The following is a 22,345-nucleotide window of genomic DNA, read 5'->3' as shown; positions in this document are numbered from 1 at the left end:
TGTATGCCATGCATGGGTTTACCTCACACACTGAATTTCATAATTTGACATCCAAATCACAGAAGAGTGGTGTTCCAAACTTTACGTAATTGCACTCCATGTCCTGCGAGCTACAGTAGAATACTTCAATAGAAAATTTCTTATAGCACGTTCTTAGAAACAAATCGTATAGGTTCGAGGCTGTCAACCCAGAAATTTGTGATTTCACAGCCATAGATGTTACCAGTCAGGTCACTGTATACAGTAGGTATGCAGAAGAAAATACAAGTAACTCTTTGTGGAAGAGCTGTGCCAAAATGTGTACAGTACAGTAAATTAATAAAAAAATGAGAAAAGCAGTGACAAGGCTGTGCATGATGTAGATCTACTCGTACCAGTAAGTACAGTGCACCAGTGAAATTGTTGGTGTAGTACCGGTATACTACTATAATTATGGCATGGCCCATGCCACTACAATCTATTTGCAGTGGGCCGCAGTAGGCCAGTGCAACAGAAAGCATTTCAGAAGCTGTGTGCAATGTTAACATCTATGACATACAAGTAAACTGCCATATAGCACAATCGATTACTCTCAGCCCACATAAGTACAATGTAGGCCAATCAGTAGTATAGATACATAGAGCACACTCTACATCATACATAGTCGGCACCAAATCTATGTTGTCGATGTACTTTGCAATGACGACATGATGGCAAGCGTGCTTGATTCATCATAATATTGCCTTGTACTTGGTTGGAAGTTAGTTGTAAGTTCAGTGGTCGAGGTAAGCAGAGCTGCTCCAGCTTTCAGAATCCTGCATGAAAAAGGCAGAAAGCAAATGTAGGTATAATAGTAGCAAGCTGATGTAAAGAGCCTGTCTTTCAATGCAATAATTCTATCCACTGCATGGACAGACCTGGTGCTTCATTCACCTCTGTTTCTTGCTTTCTCAGAAAACCTACTTCCTCCTTCAGCCATCTAGCTCATGATATACATTAATTTTTCTTTATGCCTTTTCAGCCGTGGTCGACTTTCGCCCCTCCTGTTTGATTGACAATTGCAGTCAACCTGGGGAATACTGACCCTCGATTGTGAATGAGAAAAGTGTCGCTATTCGCATTGTTGTTACTCGTGAGGTTGGAAGTATGCAATCAAATGTTCACTAGATCTGAAGATTGTGTCGTTATTTGCGAGTTGTTTTGTAAACCCGAGGTAGATTATTCACAAGGTTGATTGTACATGCTATGGGATGTACAATAACTAACCAAACAATAATGGTGTAACAATGATTTGAGTCCATATCCAATTGGATGAACCTAGAGTGCATGATCCATTCCAGAAAGGCGACTTCAGTGAGTCTTGAATTGTCAGCAGCATCATACTTCCATCGAGCTTTTTTTCTTTTTCGAAACGACCCTCTCTTTTCAATTCGAACGAAGGTCAACATACGATTATGGCAGGCATGCACGCACTGATCTTCACTGTATACATGTGCATGTATACTGTACTGTAGTCTGTGCAGTCAACTAGTCGTGTTCCACTTGGCTTACGGTAAGTATCACTACAAGTGCATAGTAGCCCCCCCCCCCCCCCCCCCCACCCCGGGGAGTGCGCGTGAACGGCAACTGTGAACTGGTAAAAGAATTATTCGACACCTTCGTTCGTTTCGATGGAGAAGGTTCATCTGGCAAATTGAGGCCTTCGTTTCACTCCTAGCCCCAGGAGCGAAATTTTCACTCCTTGGCTGCCTGTTTGAGCCGTCCTTGTGGAAGGGTTGATTTATGCATGCCCGCATATACATGTAGACCTTATTCAATAAACGTCACAATCACGTGAACCAGGGTCCCGGGAACCAGGGAGCGGCAAGAGACCTGCACTCAGTGCACAGTGGACTCGGCGTGGGAACATAGGAGTAGAAAAATACCGGTATTTTACTACTCCCTTGTACGAACTGGGCCTTTCTTGCCACTCGTTTCACGTACGCGTGCCCCAGCTTACAACAAATCCCTGGAGGCGAGTCCAAAAATCACGTTATCGAATAAGGTCTATAGAAACACAGATCACGTAGAACTACCCCATCCGGGGTCACAACTCACAACATTTTGGGTACTTAGGTCTCATGTCGTCTCCCCACGGTGCTATGAATCCCTGATGCACATGTATCTACATATACAATGTAACCGTAACTCTACCAATATTGCGGACGATGACCCTCCCCCCCCCCCCCCCCCGGCAAAGAGAAAGTCGCTATGTCCTGGCCGAGTTTATCTTTTAATTAAATGGTTTTCTCGGTTGGGATTTCATACCTGACAACCATCCCGATTTGGCCGGGACCGTCCCGATATCGAGGGCGGTAATAGGCACCCAAAAGTGCACTAGTTCCATGCCTCACCGCGAGCTTCTTTTGTATACATTTTCATGCCTAGGTATGTCATTGGATCTCAGGTTTGCAAAGGTTGGCAGGTATGGGATTTGTAGAGTGACCAGTTTTGACTATTGCCACCTGCTGTGCAGAAGTGTCATTCCTACATCCTGGCTGCAAACGTACCCCCCCCCCCCCCCCCCCACACACACACCACCACCAACAATGTTCGATCCTATTTACAGGACCTCACTCTATATGAAAGTGTAGCAGAGGCACTGCCAAAGTATAAAAAACAGCAATTGAAATGCAAGCTGCATTGTGCATGCATGGAGGGCATGGGGAAGAGACTGAGAGGGTGAAAGTGAAGGAAATTTGTTCCGAAATCAAGAGAATCCGAGGAACCCTTGCTGCATTCTTCAGTTCGATAACGTCAGTGGGTGAATCTCAGATGTGTTGTGTGCCCAGACATACAAGTACAGCACTAACCTGAGCATGAGAGCTGCTTGTCATCATCGTGGTCAGGAAAACGAAAGGACGAACGAGGAAGATTGCTGACCATGCATGACGAACAACTGCATATCTAGACGACAGACGGCTTGCCAGAATCAGTCTGGTGTATCTTCAGGAATCTTCTTTCCTAATCGCATTCAGCAGTCAGCTTCGAGGTCAAGAACGCGATGATATTTTCAGAAGGAATAATTTTCAAAAATTTTAAATTTTGGAGAAGAAGCTTCCTTTCTAAAAAAAAAGCGTTCCTTGCTTTCACGCAAGGAGGTGCCTTGCCGGACATGTCGTCGACAGCACAGTGTCGGCAGATCCACGTTTGTAGGCTGCAGACCCGGCAGACGTTTTGATCATCCCGGCCTGGTGGTGAGATTTTGGACCCGGGAGTACTAAAAAGCTGCTCGCATCCCAGGGTGCTCAGTTTCGCTCTACCCACGCGAGTAGGGGTCCAGGTAACGGGCTCTCTTTCGCGGCCTGCCGAGCATAATATACCTCCGTCTTTCGCGAGGTATATTAGGGAGGTTTAGTCCCACGTAATCCGTGGGTACTTTACGTGGGTGTACCACGTGATACTCAGTGACCCACGTACAGACGTTTTCTGTTTCACGACTTACCGTGTATGGAGGCTCACCCACGTTCCGCCAGAACGTGGGTGAAAATCAGAATGGAGCGCATTGTGCGAGCTGTGAGGGTGCTCAGCTGAAGAAGTTTCCGAAGCACGAAATCAAAACATTCGATGAGCTTCTTAGGCCGGGGTAGCTTCGTCTTTGACCAGGTTTTGGCCTTTAGCTTCATGCTTTTGTTTGTTCCGTGTGACTAAACACAACATTGCAACGTGGGTGCCCTTCATCCACTTTACGTGGATCACCCACGTACGCGTTTCCGTTACGTGGGAACTAAACCTCCCTATTATGGCACCGCAGGCCGCGCACCTGAGGGCCTTTCTGGAAGCCTTACTCGATCGGATAGAGCGAAACTGAGCACCCTGGCCTGGGATGCGAGCAGTTTTTAGTACTCCCGGGTCCGAAATCTCACCACCAGGCCGGGCTGATCAAAACGTCTGCCGGGTCTGCAGCCTACAAACGTGGATCTGCCGACACTGTGCTGTCGACGACATGTCCCGCAAGGCACCTTGCGTGAAAGCAAGGAACGCTTTTTTTTAGAAAGGAAGCTTCTTCTCCAAATTTAAAAAAAATTGAAAATTATTCCTTCTGAAAAGCTTGACCTCGAAGCTGACTGCTGAATGCGATTAGGAAAGAAGATTCCTGAAGATGCACCAGACTGATTCTGGCAAGCCGTCTGTCGTCTGGATATGCACTGTTGTTCGTCATGGTCACCAATCTTCTACGTTCGTCCTTTCGTTTTCCTGACCACGATGATGACAAGCAGCTCTCATGCTCAGGTTAGTGCTACTTGTATGTCTGGGCACACAACACATCTGAGATGCACCCACTGACGTTATCGTACTGAAGAATGCAGCAAGGGTTCCTCGGATTCTCTTGATTTCGGAACAAATTTCCTTCACTTTCACCCTCTCCGTATCTTCCCCATGCCCTCCATTCATACACAATCGAGTTTGCACTTCAAATGTTGTTTTTACTTTGGTAGTGCGTTCGATAACGTTAGGACAGTCTAAGTTAGGTGTTCTTTTCTTCAGGCTTATTGGGCCTGTAAAAATTCTAAAAAATAGCTTCCAAATGCTAAACGCAGGTCCCTATGAATACGGTTCTGCTGGGCAATGATGTTTGCACCAATCTACACTCTATGCAGCTGTCACAGCAGCCACAACTGATCCTCTCTCTCTCTCTCTGATCACTATTAATTTTGATAAAGCCAATCTTTAAATCACTGTTGCACAGGATCTCGGGTGGGAAGAAGCGATGAATCGATACATGGCAGTGTGAATAAAAGAAGAACAAATTCACAGTGCACGTGAGACTCGGTTAGAAAGACTGAGTTTCTGCATTCGCAAGAACGTCACACCCCGGGGATCATGATAAAGAAAATATAGGTCGTGAAAATGACTGAAAGAACCAAAAAAGTATTTGATCTTCCAGCCAGCTTAGCCTGGCACTACCATACTAGCAGTGCTACCAAGTACCAGCCCTCCATATTTTTCTGTATTTGTACGGAAAATCACTCCTTGTCCGCACTACAGAATTTGAGCAAATGGTATAGAAAATCGAAGAGGATCAATCAGCTGTGTAGAAGCATTGCAAGTGTAAGCTGAGCGATGAATAGTCTTGTACCAAAGCGAGTGCATGCCGTACCACGACAACATGTACATGTAGCACAAAAAAATAATGTCGTGAGTGCAAGTCACACATGTGTTACACTACTAAATGCAGCCACCGACATGCATGTGCATGTCAAAAAACTTTGTAGTGCAAGTTGCATGCAATGTACACGGCAGTACGCAACACACTGCAAGATACGGAAAATCAGAAGTCTGAGTACGCAAAACAGACTCAATTGGTGGGCAGCTCTGTACTGGCCTGTACGGAGGGAGTGAATCTCAATGTGTGCAATGCACGCACTTCGGCCGACAGTGAAAACTATGCAAATCGTGTAGGTTTGTAGGATGAATGTGAGTCCTTTAAGACAAGCGCCTGAGTGGAGTAGCCCACCGAAAGAAGAGTACTTGACACCGCGAAGTGGAGTCTGCGCATACAACAGTGAGGGGGTAAAATTAGCTCTGACTGATTCTGCATGTGTGTCACATTACTCTAGCAGATAGGCACACGTGTTGTTCCAAAAAGATGCTTATGTCAGTGTCTAAATATGTCATGTACCAGGTAATATTGTTGCCAGGATCTCACGGTGAGAGTCAGACTTGGATATGGTATCAATTAGGGGTGAAACGATTACACTTTTCAACTATCGGTTAACCTACCCTTGCATCGATTCGATTATCGATTATGATATCAATTACTGTGTCCTAGAAATTGTCGCGCCAGACCAGCACAAAGTATGCCGTGTTGACATATACACATATACATGTACATACACACATGCAGATAAACCGGGTACTCTACACAATGCAGTGGCACATCACGTGCAGGTGCAGACAGTAAGTTTTTTATTTTTTTATTTTTTCACGGCCCCTACTGGAAAACATATGGACAAGAAAAAGAAACGAGGAAAAGGACAAAGTACAGTATCTAGTAGTGCTGTACATGACATCTTTTGATTCTTGCAGGCGTTTCTTTTTTTTAGAATCGCGTAATTGAAAAAGACAGCGCAATCGAAATCGTTTCCTTGTAATGATCAATTAGACGGATAACCGATATAATCGTTTCAGCCCTAGTATCAATAGATTATCAATATCATACATCACCACCCAAAGTATAATAGCCGAAGGGCCCGTTTGTGTGGTGGTGTATGATTTCGTGAGCAAGATGAAGTGGCTACAGATGTGTTTTATATAACACCCTAAGGGGCCGTCCGTAATTATCGAACGTTTTTCACCAAACGGATTATTTTAGTTTAGACCCAACCCCTCCCTCCCCCTCAGAACGTAAAAAAAGTTTGACATATGCATGCATAATACAACAAAAGTTGCAAGTGTGTAACTGCTCCTATGGGCATGCACATGTATCAATGTTTTCTGAAACGAAATTGGTCAACCCCCTCCCACCCCATAACGAAATTATTTCGTTTTGTGAAAAAAGTTCGATAATTATGGACGACCCCTAAGAAAAGATCATCAATACTGGGAAAAGTGATTCTGGTAGCATGTTGTATCCAGTGTGGCATGACAGAGACTCCCTCGATTTAGGCTATTTATATAAAGGCCTGTGGAGAATACATAAATACAATACATACAGGCATCCCAACCTTCGGATTATATGCACTTTTGCTTGCCTCCTGGAGTGTGGTTGTACCTTGGTTCAGTAGACTTTGTTTTTCGAATTCGTTTCTATAACATTAGGTTTCTTTGTGTTGCTGCTATGTCTTTTCATGTGTTTTACAGGATTGCCATCTGTTGATGAATACCACTCTGAGGCACACTCACGAGCGAAGGTGTTTGAGAATCCATGTCGGAATGATGGTCGTGTTGGCCTAAAGGTGCATTACATTGCCGATACTCGCCACCTCCACCCTGGAACATGTTCAATTTCTGTTTCTCGTATGGAAGGACCGAACAGGTTGTTTTCCTGCCTCAGTGGACCACTCAAGACTAAACAGCATTGATGGAAGAAGATTTGCCGTGAATCTCGTTCACATAATCAGCCTGTTTAATTGCTGTACTGAGGTGACTGATAACAATGACCAAGCAGCATTAATTTTTGCATAGTACTGCAGTGCCCCTAAAATTGGAGAATATCAAAGTTCTCTGATAGCATTGTGATTCATTTGTGAATAAACATCACTACTCTTTTTGAGTAGCATAGCAATGACAGAGTTGGTTTGATGTATGACAAAAATGGAGCCGCTTTTTAAACCTGTACTATAATCAGTACCGCCGGAAGCAGTTTTTGATTGGTCCATGGCCTTTTATACTTTGTGTGTGATATGGCGGGTACACACGTCCTCCACAGCAGGAAACATTTGTTGGTGGCCAACCAGACCGGTTCCAGCGGGCCTGATAATTGTGGGGGTCATGAGCAGCTCAAGTACTTTGCATGGTTTTGGATATGTCCTCAGTTGAAACCGACTTCCCCAAGCGTTCTCTGAGGGGACCTCCGTCTACTCTATCAGTTCATGTATTCTGTGAAGTGACATGACCATTCGTGGGGACCTTGCTCATAACTGCAAAAGTCCTCGTCTGATTTTTCCGAATCAATTGAACGTTGTACGTGTGAATGTAGTGAAAGCCACATGCAAAATGCTGTTCCATGACACTCATTTGCCACCAATCACTGGGTTCATTGGCTGAAAATATTCTTCGGCACAGTAAAGTCGTGCGCCCAAGAGCGTGGAAGCCTAGAACATCCAGCCTGAAATACTAAGAACACCACAGCCCAAAATTAAGAATTGCTGTGCTGGGTTTGTGCTGTTGTAAAACACGGGGATTGTTATTGATTGTTATGTGTACATGTATTTGAGCTTTACCACTACATACACAATACTCAATCTGAGGACAACATGCGGTTTCGCTCATCAATGCAGCACAGAGAAAATGAGGCAGATGAATGTCCTGCTAGAGAGCATCGAATACTGTAAGACATGTTATTATAACGATTGTCCAAAATTCATAGGTTATTAAACGAGAAGATATGTTTAACGACCTCGAGGTATTCCGGCATATCCACACACAACATATATGAAGCAGTATGGCCTCAACGGATCTTATTATAACGAAGAAATGTCATCCGTTAAAAAGCGTTAGATTTACTTCCTCGTTATAATTATATACATGTCTTATTACAGTACAGGTATAGAATCATGCCTTGCAGATCTCGTTACGGCCCCTTCGATGCATGTTTGAACCAGGGAGTAGTACAATACCGGTATTGTACTACTCCCTGGTTTGAACATTAGATGGCTGTGTAGCTTCAGTTATCTCGGAATATGTTATCCAGCAGCAACAACGTTGGGCACCGATTAACTGACACACACCTATTCACTATAATGAGTATGCGTTGGAACACTTTACCCCGAGTCATACTATAGCAGTGAATGCCATGCATGGGTTTTAACGCAATTCAGTAGCTGAGTGCAATGTGAACATCTATGACATGCAAGTAAACTGCCATACAGCACAATCGATTACTCTCAGCCCACATAAGTACAATGTAGGCCAATCAGTAGTATAGATACATAGAGCACACTCTACATCATACATAGTTAGCACCAAATCTATATTGTCGATGTACTTTGCAATGACGAAATGATGGCAAGCGTGCTTGATTCATCATAATACTGCCTTGAACTTGGTTGGAAGTTAGTTGGAAGTTCAGTGGTCGAGGTAAGCAGAGCTGCTCCAGCTTTCAGAATCCTGCATGAAAAAGGCAGAAAGCAAATGTAGGTATAATAGTAGCAAGCTGACGTAAAGAGCCTGTCTTTCAATACAATAATTCTATCCACTGCATGGACAGACCTGGTGCTTCATTCACATCTGTTTCTTGCTTTAGAAAACCTACTTCCTCCTTCTGCCATGTAGCTCATGACATACATTTTCTTTACGCCTTTTCAGCCGTGGTCGACTTTCGCCCCTCCTGTTTGATTGGCAATTGCAGTCAACCTGGGGAATATTGACCCTCGATTGTGAATGAGAAAAGTGTCGTTATTGGTGTATTGTTGTTACTCGCGAGGTTGGAAGTATGCAATCAAATGGTCACTAGATCTGAAGATTGTGTTGTTATTTGTGAGTTGTTTTGTAAACCCGAGGTACATTATTCACAAGGTGGATTGTACATGCTATGGGATGTAGAATAACTAACCAAACAAGAATGGTGTAACAATGATTTGAGTCCATATCCAATTGGATGAACCAAGAGCGCATGATCCATTCCAGAAAGGCGATTTCAGTGAGTCTTGAATTGTCAGCAGCATCATACTTCCATTGAGCTTTTTTTCTTTTTCGAAACGACCCTCTCTTTTCAATTCGAACGAAGGTCAACATACGATTACGGCAGGCATGCATGCACTGATCTTCACTGTATACATGTGCATGTATACTGTACTGTAGTCTGTACAGTCAACTAGTCGTGTTCCACTTGGCTTCCATAGGTGCAACTTGGCTTACGGTAAGTGTCACTACAAGTGCATAGTAGCCCCCCTCCGGGAGTGCGCGTGAACAGGAACTGTGAACTGGTAAAAGAATCATTCGACACCTTCGTTCGTTTCGATGGAGAAAGTTCATTTGGCAAATTGAGGCCTTCGTTTCACCCCTAGCCACAGGAGTGAATTTTTCACTCCTTGGCTGCCTGTTTGAGCCGTCCTTGTGGAAGGGTTTATTTATGCATGTCTGCATATAGACCTTATTCGATAAACATCACAATCACGTGAACCGGGGTCCCGGGAACCAGGGAGCGGCAAGAGACCTGCACTCAGTGCACAGAGGACTTGGCGTGGGAACATAGGAGAAGAAAAATACCGGTATTTTACTACTCCCTTGTACGAACTGGGCCTTTCTTGCCACTTGTTTCACGTACGCGTGCCCCAGCTTACGACAAATCCCTGGAGGCGAGTCCAAAAATCATGTTATCGAATAAGGTCTATAGAATTGTTGATCTAGACGTTTGGGTTTAACAGAGCAAGCCTGTGATTAAGAGCTGCACAGATCACAGATCACGTAGAACTACCCAATATGGGGTCAAAACTCACAACGCGTTGGGTACTTTGGTCTCATGTCGTCTCCCCAGGTGCTATGAATCCCTGATGCACATGTATCTACATATACAATGTAACTGTAACTCTACCAATCTTGCGGACGATGACCCCCCCCCCCCCCGGCATACAGAAAGTTGCTCATGATGTCCTGGCCCTCATACAGCATTGGGGAGGCACTGAATCACTTTTGCAAAAGGACTAGCCGAAAGTGGCATTACACATTTTCTATTCCCAGAAAAGCGGCGTTCCAGCCGAGTTTATCTTTTAATTTAATGGTTTTCTCGGTTGCGATTTCATACCTGACAACCATCTCGATTTAGCCGGGATCGTCCCGACATCGAGGGTGGTAATAGGCACCCAAAAGTGCATTAGTTCCATGCCTCACCGCGAGCTACATTTGTATACATTTTCATGCCTAGGTATGTCATTCGATCTCAGGTTTGCAAAGGTTGGCAGGTATGGGATTTGTAGAGTGACCAGTTCTGACTATTGCCACCTGCTGCGCAGAAGTGTCATTCCTACATCCTGGCTGCAAACCTACCTCCCCCCCCCCCCCCCCCCACACACACACCACCAACAATGTTGGATCCTATTTACAGGACCTCACTCTCTATGAAAGTGTAGCAGAGGCACTGCCAAAGTATAAAAACAACATTTGAAATACAAGCTCCATTGTGCATGCATGGAGGGCATGGGGAAGAGACGGAGAGGGTGAAAGTGAAGGAAATTTGTTCCGAAATCAAGAGAATCCGAGGAACCCTTGCTGCATTCTTCAGTTCGATAACGTCAGTGGGTGCATCTCAGATGTGTTGTGTGCCCAGACATACAAGTAGCACTAACCTGAGCATGAGAGCTGCTTGTCATCATCGTGGTCAGGAAAACGAAAGGACGAACGAAGAAGATTGCTGACCATAACGAACAACAGTGCATATCCAGACGACAGACGGCTTGCCAGAATCAGTCTGGTGCATCTTCAGGAATCTTCTTTCCTAATCGCATTCAGCAGTCAGCTTCGAGGTCAAGAGCGCGATGATATTTTCAGAAGGAATAATTTTCAATTTTTTTTAAATTTTGGAGAAGAAGCTTCCTTTCTAAAAAAAAGCGTTCCTTGCTTTCACGCAAGGTGCCTTGCGGGACATGTCGTCGACAGCACAGTGTTGGCAGATCCACGTTTGTAGGCTGCAGACCCGGCAGACGTTTTGATCAGCCCGGCCTGGTGGTGAGATTTTGGACCCGGGAGTACTAAAAACTGCTCGCATCCCAGGGTGCTCAGTTTCGCTCTATCCGATCGAGTAAGGCTTCCAGAAAGGCCCTCAGGTGCGCGGCCTGCGGTGCCATAATATACCTCCTTTCGCGGCTTGAAACGTCATCATTACCATAGAGACCGCGGCTCGAGCTGGAGCAGCGAGTCCGCGGCTCACCGCGAGCTTTTGCTACGATTCTTGACCAAAAACTGCGAGCCGCGGTCGCGGCTCGACCTGTTTCCCGTACTTTGCATTGTTTTGTACGCCAGAATTTTAAAATTCAAATTTTAATTCGTTGCGCAGGCCAGAACACGAGGATTTGTTTGATTTCGCGCGCGCAGGCAGGTGAAACGTCATCAAAAAGTGTGGACCACGAGGTATATTATCAAGAGTAGATAAACAAGAGTGTGCAACTCGCCATGAGTTGGCCCACGGCGGAATTTTTTGTTGACGTAATCTTTTCGACGACGCACGCGCTGCGAGCCTTTTGGAGAGTTTTCCCTCGTGCACTTGGCTGGGCTTTACACTACAAGGTCGGTGCCCAGCACGTGCTCTCACACTGCTCTGTGGCAAAATCCGCGTTTCTCTGAAAAAAGGTGACGTAAACAAAAAATTCCGCCGTGGGCGCGGGGTATCTGCAGATTGTGCAGGAGAGATCCGGAGTTGCACACTCTTGTTTATCTACTCTTGATACTAGGGACCTTTCGCACCCCGCGGACGGATACGAAACGAATGCTGATTCGTCACCTGGGTTCGAGGATTCGTCTGAGTCCCTGCGGAGAACTCGTTTTCACGAATGGAGGCCTCTTCATTCGTGGCACGCTCCGAATCCGTCAGGTACACATTTATTTGGATAGGTACACATGTTTTGCAAGGTACACATTTTTCCCTTGATTCCATGATCCATGCACGTGTGCGTGTAAAAACCCGTAGACCCGGGTGCTCGAATCAGAAACGATTTGACAGGTGTGCAATTTCTCATCTGTAAATCTCAACAATGTCAGAATATACTTTTGGAGAGGCGATGGAACAGGGAAGAGAGTCTGGCTTGACCCACCCAGCAGGAATTCAGAACCTGGGTGCGCTACAACACAAGCTACAGTACGCAGTAAAATTGTCGTATTTCCTTCGGATTTTTTATTTGAAAATTGGGTGCTCGAATCAGAAACAGCGAACTCGTCAGATCGTCTCCGATTCAAGCACACGGGTCTGCCATCGTCTACGCTTGGTGTGGCAGTTGAGGGCAGGGAGTAGTAACTTACTACTTCATTTTTGAGAGCAAGATGGTCAGTGGAGCCGCAGATTCAGCAGGTCTTTGGCAGCACCGTACAGGAGACCCATATCCTCGAATCAAGGACCCAGCAAAAAGTGGGTCGCGAGTATTTCAAAAAGTGTTTACCGGGCAGCGCTGAAATTTGGCATACCGTTAGCAGGCCGTATGTTGATGGTATTTGTGAAAATTAAACGAAATCGGAACAAGTTTAGGTACAATTTCAGGGTGTTTCTGTTTTGGTACCCTGTGTCTCATTCGAGCACCCGGGTCTACGCCAAGCTACCGGCGCCCGCGGCCGTATTCGTAGTTGCCATGCACATTTGCATGACGACTTGCGAAACCTGAAATCTGTTTTCAACGAAACGATTACGAGCCGAATCAAACTTTCGTTTCGCATTCGTTTCGTAGCAAATGCGAAAGGTCCCTATTATGTATCAGATTCCAACGACCAGGAGGCCCTAAGTAGTGGCTGCAAATGACCGATATCCGTCACTTGCAGCTCTGCATCAGAGACCTGTAGCTGGCCTGAAGAGTTGTAAAATTACTCCTTCGTAGCCGGGCGAGTCAGAGCGAGGGCGATTCACGGCTTGGTCAAAAAACTGTCGGCCTGGAACGTAAACGTCGATCTGCCGACACAGTTCACCTGGTTCACACGCCTGACCTGGCATGCTGCCTTGCGTGAAAGGAACATTTTTTCCGAAAGCAAGCTTCTTCTCCAAAATTCGAAATTTCCTTCCAAAAATGCCGTCGTCCTTGACCTCGAAGCTGAATGTTGTTAGGATAGAAAATTAGCGAAGATGTAGCCGACCCATTCTGGCAAACCGTGTGCCCTCTGGATATGCAGTTGTTCGCCATGGTCAACAATCTTCTTCTCCTTCGTTCGTACTTTCACTTTCCTGACCACGAATACAAGCGGTACCCATGCTCAGGTTAGTGTTTATTTGTCTGTCTATGCACATACATGTATTACAATGTACTGTTCGTGCTGCAGGCACTGGCCGATCATGGAAATAGAGGAAGCAGCCAGCTTTCTTTGAATTCTCGTGCTTTCAACAAAAAATATGTACACATTTTCCTTGGCTCCTCTTTCCCACCGCCACCATGCATGCACAATCGAGCTTGCTTTAATGCCCTGCAGTGCAGAATTCTCCCACCACCGCAACTACCACCGCCGCCACCACTACCAGCAGCAGCAGCAGCACCACCACCACCACCACCACCACCACCACCACTGTGACCACCACCACCACCACACCACCACCACCACCACCACCACCACCACCACCACACTACCACCACCACCACCACCACCACACTACCATCACTATAGAAGCATTGTCGTGCACGGCACGTCTGCAAGAGAAAATAATAGTACGCCAGTGTGGAAATGCCCTGCAGTGCAGTATGCTCCCGCCACCACCACCACCACCACCACCACTATGGAAGCATTGTCACGCACTGTACATCGATCCACAAGAGAAAATATGCCAGTGACTTACTAGCACCTCCATGCTGCATGCGGACCTGGACACAGCACTGTTCCCTCTGCAGGAAAGGGGGCGGGGTGTATTTCATTGTCCCTGCTTGAAGTAATAATGACTACATGACAAGATGTCCAGCTAACTTTGCCAGTAACGAACGACCCTTGATCGGGCATGAGAAAAGTGTTGCTATTTGGGAGTTGGCGTCATTCACAGGGTTGAAAATATACGGCTATATTGTTACTAGGTCTGAAGATAGTCTCACTATCCGTGGGTTGTTATACCCGTGGTTGACTGCAGATACGTTTGGATTATTCTATGAGTATGTGAAGGGTATACGTTAAATATTTTCCCGAGGATATAGCATGAGGAAATTATGGGGAATGCAGTACATGTATAGAATGGTGCAATCCATTTCTCCCAGGGCACTTTCCCAAGACTCCTTCCAATATTCACTCTTGGCGCGACCCATGTGAACTGAGCGGGGTGTATCGTTGAATATACCCCTCTCAGAACGTCTACTGATTGGCTGAAATCGTCCAAATCATACCGTGCCATGGATCAATGCATGTCAGGGAGTCGTAGCACCCAAGGAAACAACACGAGATCATGATACCCAAAATGATGTACTGTAAAAGCGGAAATTTTCAGTGGTGTTTTATTTTCGGTAACTTCGGTGCCGACAATTTTTACCGAAAAAATGCACCGAAATTTTTCGGTACTACTTAGTAGTGCTAGCACCCTTACCTGGGAAGCGGGTATTACCGAAAATTTCCCTCCACCGAACCACCGATTTTGGAGAATTCCGAAAATATTACACCATCAAAAATGTCTGCTTTTACAGTACACAGATTGGATCCATGGAGATTCTACATGATCCGTGGTTTATGCAACTCGTGATCGCGGACTTGACCCACTGGCCCCAAGCATGGGTCAGTCAAGCGATGCTATATGCGAGCATGTATGTATCGCACTTGCCCCTAAGGCAGTAAGGGCAACTGTCACTGGCAGCCCGGGGTTGAACCCACATTATTAATTTTTGAAATTTTCTAGGGTGACACGAAAAGCTTCACGCACTGGGTGGTCACTCTCTATTCATGTATACCACTCTGCCAATAGTGCATAGAGCTCTCTTTTGAGCTACCCAGCTGGCCCTCGTTATGATTTAGGCTGAAAGTCTACCGTGCCGTCTCCCTTATTATTATTATTTATGCTATGACTCCATAATGCATATTATCAAGAGTACATAACCCCCCAGAGTGTGCAACGCCGATCCAGCTCTGCATAGGGTCTTGGTCGAGCGGAATCGGATCTTCTGATGTCATGCGTACACTCCACACCAGCTCAAGGCCGGTCTCGAGGCAGGGCACCATTGTTTTTGATCCAAGAGTACCCGCGACTCCCCGGGTTCCCCTCAGATGTGTACGGTATTATGACGCAAAGATCCGATTCCGCTCGACCAAGACCCTATACCTGTATACAGAGCTGGATCAGGCGTTGCACACTCTGGGGGGTTATGTACTCTTGATATTATGTACAGAAGAAAAAATCCCGGGGCTCCGTTGATGAAATTCTGTTTTGTCAAGTGGGCATTTTTGATTATTGTGAATGGCGTGTAGTGCCATAGTACAGTTCCTTTTGCTACGTAACGTTTGCACAAGTCACGTTTCAGCAATTGAACTAGGAAGATCTATGTCTCTGATCTTGTCATTTGGCCCGGCTGGTACTGTGCATTAACAACCATTGTCAGGCACCCTCGAAAGACCAACAGCGATGAGTTCATGACCCAAGCATTATTTGGGCCGTTAAGTTGACTAAACGGGAGTGTAGCAAGCTTTGATCGGCGTACTTCCTTCCGTACGTAGTGAAATGTTGTCTGAGCTGTATAGATTCTATCTCCTGCGGTTTAGTACAATAGTTCCACACCTAATACTGTACATTCGACGTCTCCAAGAAAAATCTCCATGGAGACTGGAAACTATAGCAGATCATAAATGACGCAGCAGCTCAGCTGATTCCCTAGCTCGTGTCTAGGTTCATGTACTTTGGTCAACGTGTTGTGGCAGACTCCATGTGCAAAGCTGCATACTCTTGGGGTTATTGATTCTTGCTTATAATTCATGCATAGATATGAACATCATAATAATTGAATGTTGGCAAGACCCAACAAGGTGTCCCTTAGATCAGATCTTCACAAAATGCACATACTGTAAGACATGTATATATAACGAGGAAGCAAATCTAACGTTTTAACGGATGACATTTCTTCGTTATAATAGATCCATTGAGGCCGTACTGCTTCATATATGCTGTGTGTGTATATGGCAGAATACTGCAAGATTGTTAACATATCTTCTCGTTAACCTATGAATTTTGGACAATCGTTAAATGTGCGACTCGTTATAATAACATGTCTTACAGTACATCTTGAAAAGCCGTATTTTGGTTTCACATACACGTCTCATTTCTATCACAGAGATCAGCAGCCATGGGCCATTGGTGGCAATACTGGTAGGAGTCGCCCGAGGCTTAGCCAATAATTTCCGTTCTATACCCAATATACATACCCGAACTGGGCACAAATCTATCCCATTTCTTGGTGCTGACCCCTTTGATGCGCCCCCGAATCCCTTAGCATTATTAGTACGTCCAATTCATTTCGTGATCAGCTCACCGCATGCTCAGTACTGTGTTGTAAAGTATGCAAATTTCCGACGCTTTTAAATTGCAGCCTCCCCAGGGCAAAAACACATCTCGGTCACATTGAAATTTCAGCCTGTACTGCTGATGCCTGTATGCACTGTCACGTTGAACCTTGCAAAACGAATTTTAGGCTACAAATGCCCAGTAAATAAAAGGGGAGAAGGCACTGAACGAAGCGTCAACCTACGAATACAACCTCAGTGCAACAACGTGCTCTTTCTCTTTCTGCTTGTGTAAGCAGAAAGAGCATGTTGTTACACTGAGGTTGTATTCGTAGGTTGACAGTTCGTTCAGTGCCTTCTCACCTTGGGTTACGTAATCTTGTTACCTTTTGCGTTTCCTCTAGTAAATAAAAGGGGGGTTGTCAAATGACAACCGCTCTATTCAGTTGCTATTCACTCCTGGCGCATGCGCTGGACGAAAAATTCTTTTATTAGTGATGTCGAAAAAGTATGCGGTTGTCAGTTGACAAACCTCCTTTTATTTACAATTTAGTTGCGTGATGTCCACCACTTTCCGAATTAAAAATGCACAGGCCGTTAATAGCCGAAAATAAAATATGCGCCGAATATGCAGTACCTTGCGCACTCTGTTAGAAGACATTAGGGCTACTGGGAATGAATGCCCAAGTAAAATGATGAAGTACAGTAATACAATACTATAGGGAGTGCATTTGCCATGAATGCACCAAGCCAACTCTCCTATACAAACAGTATAGTGTTTCTGCCAAAAATATGATTAGCTAAAGTTGCCTTTTTGCATTATTATGGTTGAACTTTTTTTTCCTGTAGCCTCGTTCCCATGCTGTGGATTTAATCACGAAATTTGTTAGCAAGACGAAGAGGTTTTATGTGAGCTTACTGTTATTCTACCTGCACTTGCTTTTATCTTTTTTTGTGCAGGACTCTGAGAAGCTGGAGGGACCCCACAAACCTCAAGCATTGAGGATACAACTTTTAACCAAGAACCAGGCAACATGATGTGCATGTATCACGTTCGCTGTGATTGCATCGTTTCAGGGTACACTGACAACATACTAGTACTAGTAACTAGTCCTTGATTAGCAGCAGTGGCCTGAATTATTGCCTGGCCGCTATTCATATAATCCTTTGGTGCTTACTCATCGCCTTGTTCTGTCTCTAAAATGGCGTATGGGTGTTCCGAGGCTTGTAATATTTGCTCAAGCCGCGCATTGGCATTGGTGTATGTCGGTAAATGCCAGCCACTGCTGCCTAGCTCAACATGTTTTGTATGATGTAGAATGCGCTCTGTGTATCTACAATCGAGTGACCTGCTTGTGTGGGCCAACTGCAACTACACCAACAGTTGCACTAGTATGTGCACTGTGCTGGCACAGTGTATCATACTCAGTCTTGTCACTTCTTCTCCCACGTTTACTGTATTGTTTAATTCACTGTACACATCTTGCCCAGCTCCTCTAAGGCCACACAGAATTAGAATTAGTTTGTTGTTTTGGGCCACTACACTCAGCTGGTGTAAGGTTGGTCTGCTTCTCTTTTCCTTCTCTTTGACGTGTCCAGCCAATCATTCATGGCAAGCTTTGCATAACTTAGATCACTGTATATACAGTCACCTGGCTGGAAACGTCCATGCCTGCAAAATCGCATCTTTCTTGAGGGACCCCATTTTATAGAGTGGACGACATTCACTTTCCTGATAGACTCACCTCAGATGTTGGTATTGTACCCATCCCTGATTTGTACATGCACCACGTTTTTGGCAACTCCGAACAGTGAGAATGTCTGCTGTGGATAGTTCTCATGCTTTAAACTCATTCCTAAATTGAATGTAAACAAGTACAGTATAATACCACCAAAATGTAGTTCATTACAAGTCGTCGATTATGATCCTTTGTTGAGACGAAAGCTTCGGGACCTGGGAGTACTTGTGACATACCCATATCATACTCTCTCAGGTTCTGAAGCTGTATGCTGTGTGCCAGGGGTTATGGCGATCGAGTGCATGTATGTTCGGATAAGGGCGTGGGAAACACTCATCTAAAACATACTCATTTCCTCATGCATACTTTCATTTCTCATTCTTTTTGGCACACACTCCAGCTCCTCGAAATTATCAAGGGATGCATGTTGATGACAGCCTGCTGCCATGCAGCCTGAGCAGTTCAGACAATCAATCATTCGGATAATCGGCATTCTATATTACTACAGTTGTAGTAGCTGTATTTCATGTACAGTACTACAGTAGAGTCGGGCGCCAAAGAACGTGTTGCCCAAGAATGTCCAGCCTGAAATGCTAAGAACGCCACCGCCTTAAGTTTAAAAGAATGGCGGTGTTGGTTTTCCGGCAGCTTTCGGGATACATAATAATATGATCCTAACATGATTGTTTCTAAGAACATGCTACAAGAGCGCAGCCGGATGGCTGAAAAATACGAACACCCAAGGCTAACCTCTTGGACACAACGTTCTTGGACGCTCGACTCTACTGTAGTATGGAAGAACGCTCTTCGGCAGGGATGTTACATGTTAGAAATCATGCGTACAAGATGCCTATTTAAGTCTGCTCTTCTTTTATGACAAGCTTTGGCATGCATGCAGCTCTTAAAATTAATCCCAAAGGTGGAGTGCAATGACATGTTTAATAAGTCCCAAAGGCGGAGTGCAATGACATGCATTTGGAACCGTGATCACTAAAATCCTGCGCTTAATTCTAAGATTTAGAACTATAAGTGATGTTGCACACCCAAGAACGTCGTTCCGAGGGCCTAGGTCGGGGCGTTCTTGGAAGAACATCATACTGGATTGTAGATAAACTACTGTATATAACCCGCATGTGTGTGATAACAAAAGCTGCGGTACAGTGCGGAGAAACTAGTATAACATACTAATATCACCAGTAGGTTTTCTAAACTTCTTGTTCTATACTGGAGAATATTCCAGCGAGTGAATCCAGAGCAAGTGCTATGGAAATGGACTAGCGAGAGCTCACAATAGCCAGACAGACCCACGAGTCCTTTCTTGAACCGAACAATAATCATCTATGGCATTCAACATGCAGTTTGGGAAGCCATGCAGTCCTGGGACAAATATCCAAATGCATTCTTGTCTCCAGACCAAACAACGATTGTTATCATACTTAACAATTTCCAACTCTACGACCACCATGCCAGCTCAAGCAGAAAGAAGCAAAGGAAGACGGAGATTTCTACTTGTGCAGCCATTCAGGGAGGAGCACGAAGGCTGTTTTAACATTACATGATTCGACTGTGCACGCACTTTCCAAAAGTGTACTTATCACATACCACGTGAACTCTTAGGCTGTTTGCAGTGCGATATACTTACATGTGCATGCCCTTGCCGCACATTCACACTCCAGTACAAAACATAATTATGCAAATATGTAATGCACATAATGTAACATTCTACGCTTGAAAGCAGATCAGCATTCGAACTTTTTCATTGCCTTCAGGCTGCAACAGCATATTGCAAGAGGGCACAATGGCCCAACCCAACATCTTCCCGTGAACACCATCGGCCATGGCAGTACAGACCATCTGACATCACTCACACCACCCACATAGAAGAGAAGCAATGTTGATACTTCATAGTTAACACGTTACAAATACTACTGAGAGTGCATATAGGCAGTACACCAGGTTCAGGATGCATTGATCCATTCTTCTGCTTCAACTACCTTAGCTGCTCATTTGATCTATGGCTATGCATGCTGTCATCAGCGAGCCACATCATTTCGAAAGACTGATGACGGAGAGATCATTGTGCGTGTGTAGTCACAATACTATCAGAGAAATACGTTTGGCTAATATAGGAATACTGTGGACAAAATCGTACACAATAACCTGCCTTGAAGCAAATCTCAGAAAGAAAGCGCTGTGCAGATGCATATCAGCCGCTTCAGATTCAGTCACTTCGTGAGATCCAATATTCTTCCAACTGTACTGTTCAGCCTTCGGTGATCCACAGAGACAGACAAACAATCTGTTCCGTCCTTCCACATGAGAAACAGAGAGGGAACATGTTCCAGTTCATTCCAGTATGAAGGTGGCGGAAACAGGCAATGAAAGTCATCGTTGGGCCAACATGACCAGCCTTCAGATATGAGTTCTCAGAGACCTTCGCTCATCATAATGGTATTCACCCTTGGCTACAATCCTGCAAAACACGTGAAAAGATTGCAGCAAAACAAACTGAATGTTATAAAGAAGCAATTTAGGAAAACTATGCCTATCGTATTTGTAGTACAGTGAAGCTAAGATACAACACCCAGCAGGCAGGCAAACTTGATAATATCCGATGAATTAGCATGCCTGGTCATGGCACACCGGGTACAAAATATGCAACCAGCATAACGTTTCCACCAGTATTGATAATCTATCGTAACGTTATTATCAAACTACATAACTGCTAAGAATGTGCAACTACTAACATAAGGTACGATCGGCTTCGAAATCCAATGATTATGAGCAAGCGCGCATATATTTCTACATGTGCCATGTAGATAGAGTGTTTCATCAGGTTCAGTAGGCATGGATCCACAGTTCATTGTTCTGCTTCAACTACCGTAGCTGTGATGTACAAGTTTTGATCTCTGGCTATGCATGATGGTATTAGTGAGCCCAATGGCCTACAAAAGCCGAAGTGATGAAACTTTCTGCCGTGGGCAGAGGGATCATCGAGTTGCCCACTCTTGGTTATGTACTCATGCCATGACCAACTATCAGTGCACAAGTCCTGCTACGCCCTCACTATGATCCATTGCAACAATATCACCAGGCACATGCATGCTACTGCACCCATTAAACCAAGAGTCGCAAATAGGAAAATCTTTGCTGTGAACCACAGCTATAAGAGTCCAGTTTTGTGGGAAAGTTGCACTGCACGATGCACAATACCACATTGAGCGAAATTCTTTTTTTTCACATAGCGTGAAGTGTCTCTCGAGAAATGCAATGCACAATGCATAGCACATCGCAGAAAAATCTTGTATTGCACCTGCAGTCTAAAACTACTTGCCAGCCAGAGCTCTTGAGTCACATGCACCAGCATGCAGGAAGTGATGCCCATCACGTGTCACCCAACCTTGAAGTGGAGCTGGACTCAATTTCCCGTGATACGACCTGTGATGGAGCTGGAACAACCAGCGATGCAAGTTGGCAGTCCAATTATTTGAAACTGGCCCGCTATGTTGCTGAGAACGTACTCAAGGCAACATTTGAGAAATTACCTTTCGAAAAAATGTTCGGTACAAACCTGGCCGGATATTGTTTAAACTTTACGGTCTGTGTGAAGAAAGCAACTATTTTATTGCATAGACTAAAGCTATCCAGCTTTATCGATAATTTTCACGAAATGAAAGAAGGACCCTCCTCCACCCACCCACCCACCACCCCTCCCCCCCCCCCCCCGATTGATGTCTGTAATATCAGTATTTTTTCGAAATGAAACTCCCCTTGACCCACCCACCAACGAAACTTTTTCTCTTCGTGTAAAAGATCGACAATTATGGACCCGGCAT

At 45.0% G+C, this 22,345-nt stretch overlaps 3 long non-coding RNA genes across 3 annotated transcripts; 2 read left to right on the top strand and 1 right to left on the bottom strand.

Annotated features, from left to right (window-relative positions):
• Window positions 1-67: 67 nt before the first annotated feature.
• On the bottom strand, window positions 68-3,142 carry LOC135807112 (uncharacterized). The gene is made up of 2 exons (XR_010551467.1): window positions 2,832-3,142; window positions 68-794 (listed from the first exon to the last, which is right to left on the bottom strand). It is a non-coding gene; the product is annotated as an uncharacterized LOC135807112 (long non-coding RNA).
• An 867-nt stretch (window positions 3,143-4,009) lies between these two features.
• On the top strand, window positions 4,010-7,337 carry LOC135807111 (uncharacterized). The gene is made up of 2 exons (XR_010551466.1): window positions 4,010-4,251; window positions 6,823-7,337. It is a non-coding gene; the product is annotated as an uncharacterized LOC135807111 (long non-coding RNA).
• Window positions 7,338-13,227: 5,890 nt separating this feature from the next.
• LOC135807110 (uncharacterized) lies at window positions 13,228-18,682 on the top strand. Its single transcript, XR_010551465.1, has 2 exons — window positions 13,228-13,573; window positions 17,731-18,682. It is a non-coding gene; the product is annotated as an uncharacterized LOC135807110 (long non-coding RNA).
• Window positions 18,683-22,345: the final 3,663 nt, after the last annotated feature.

The sequence above is a fragment of the Sycon ciliatum genome, chromosome 1, assembly GCF_964019385.1.
Source record: "Sycon ciliatum chromosome 1, ocSycCili1.1, whole genome shotgun sequence".
In the NCBI taxonomy this organism is placed as follows: domain Eukaryota; kingdom Metazoa; phylum Porifera; class Calcarea; order Leucosolenida; family Sycettidae; genus Sycon; species Sycon ciliatum.
Note: the sequence above shows the minus strand (reverse complement) of the source record. Positions and strands in the feature narration are given on the sequence as shown.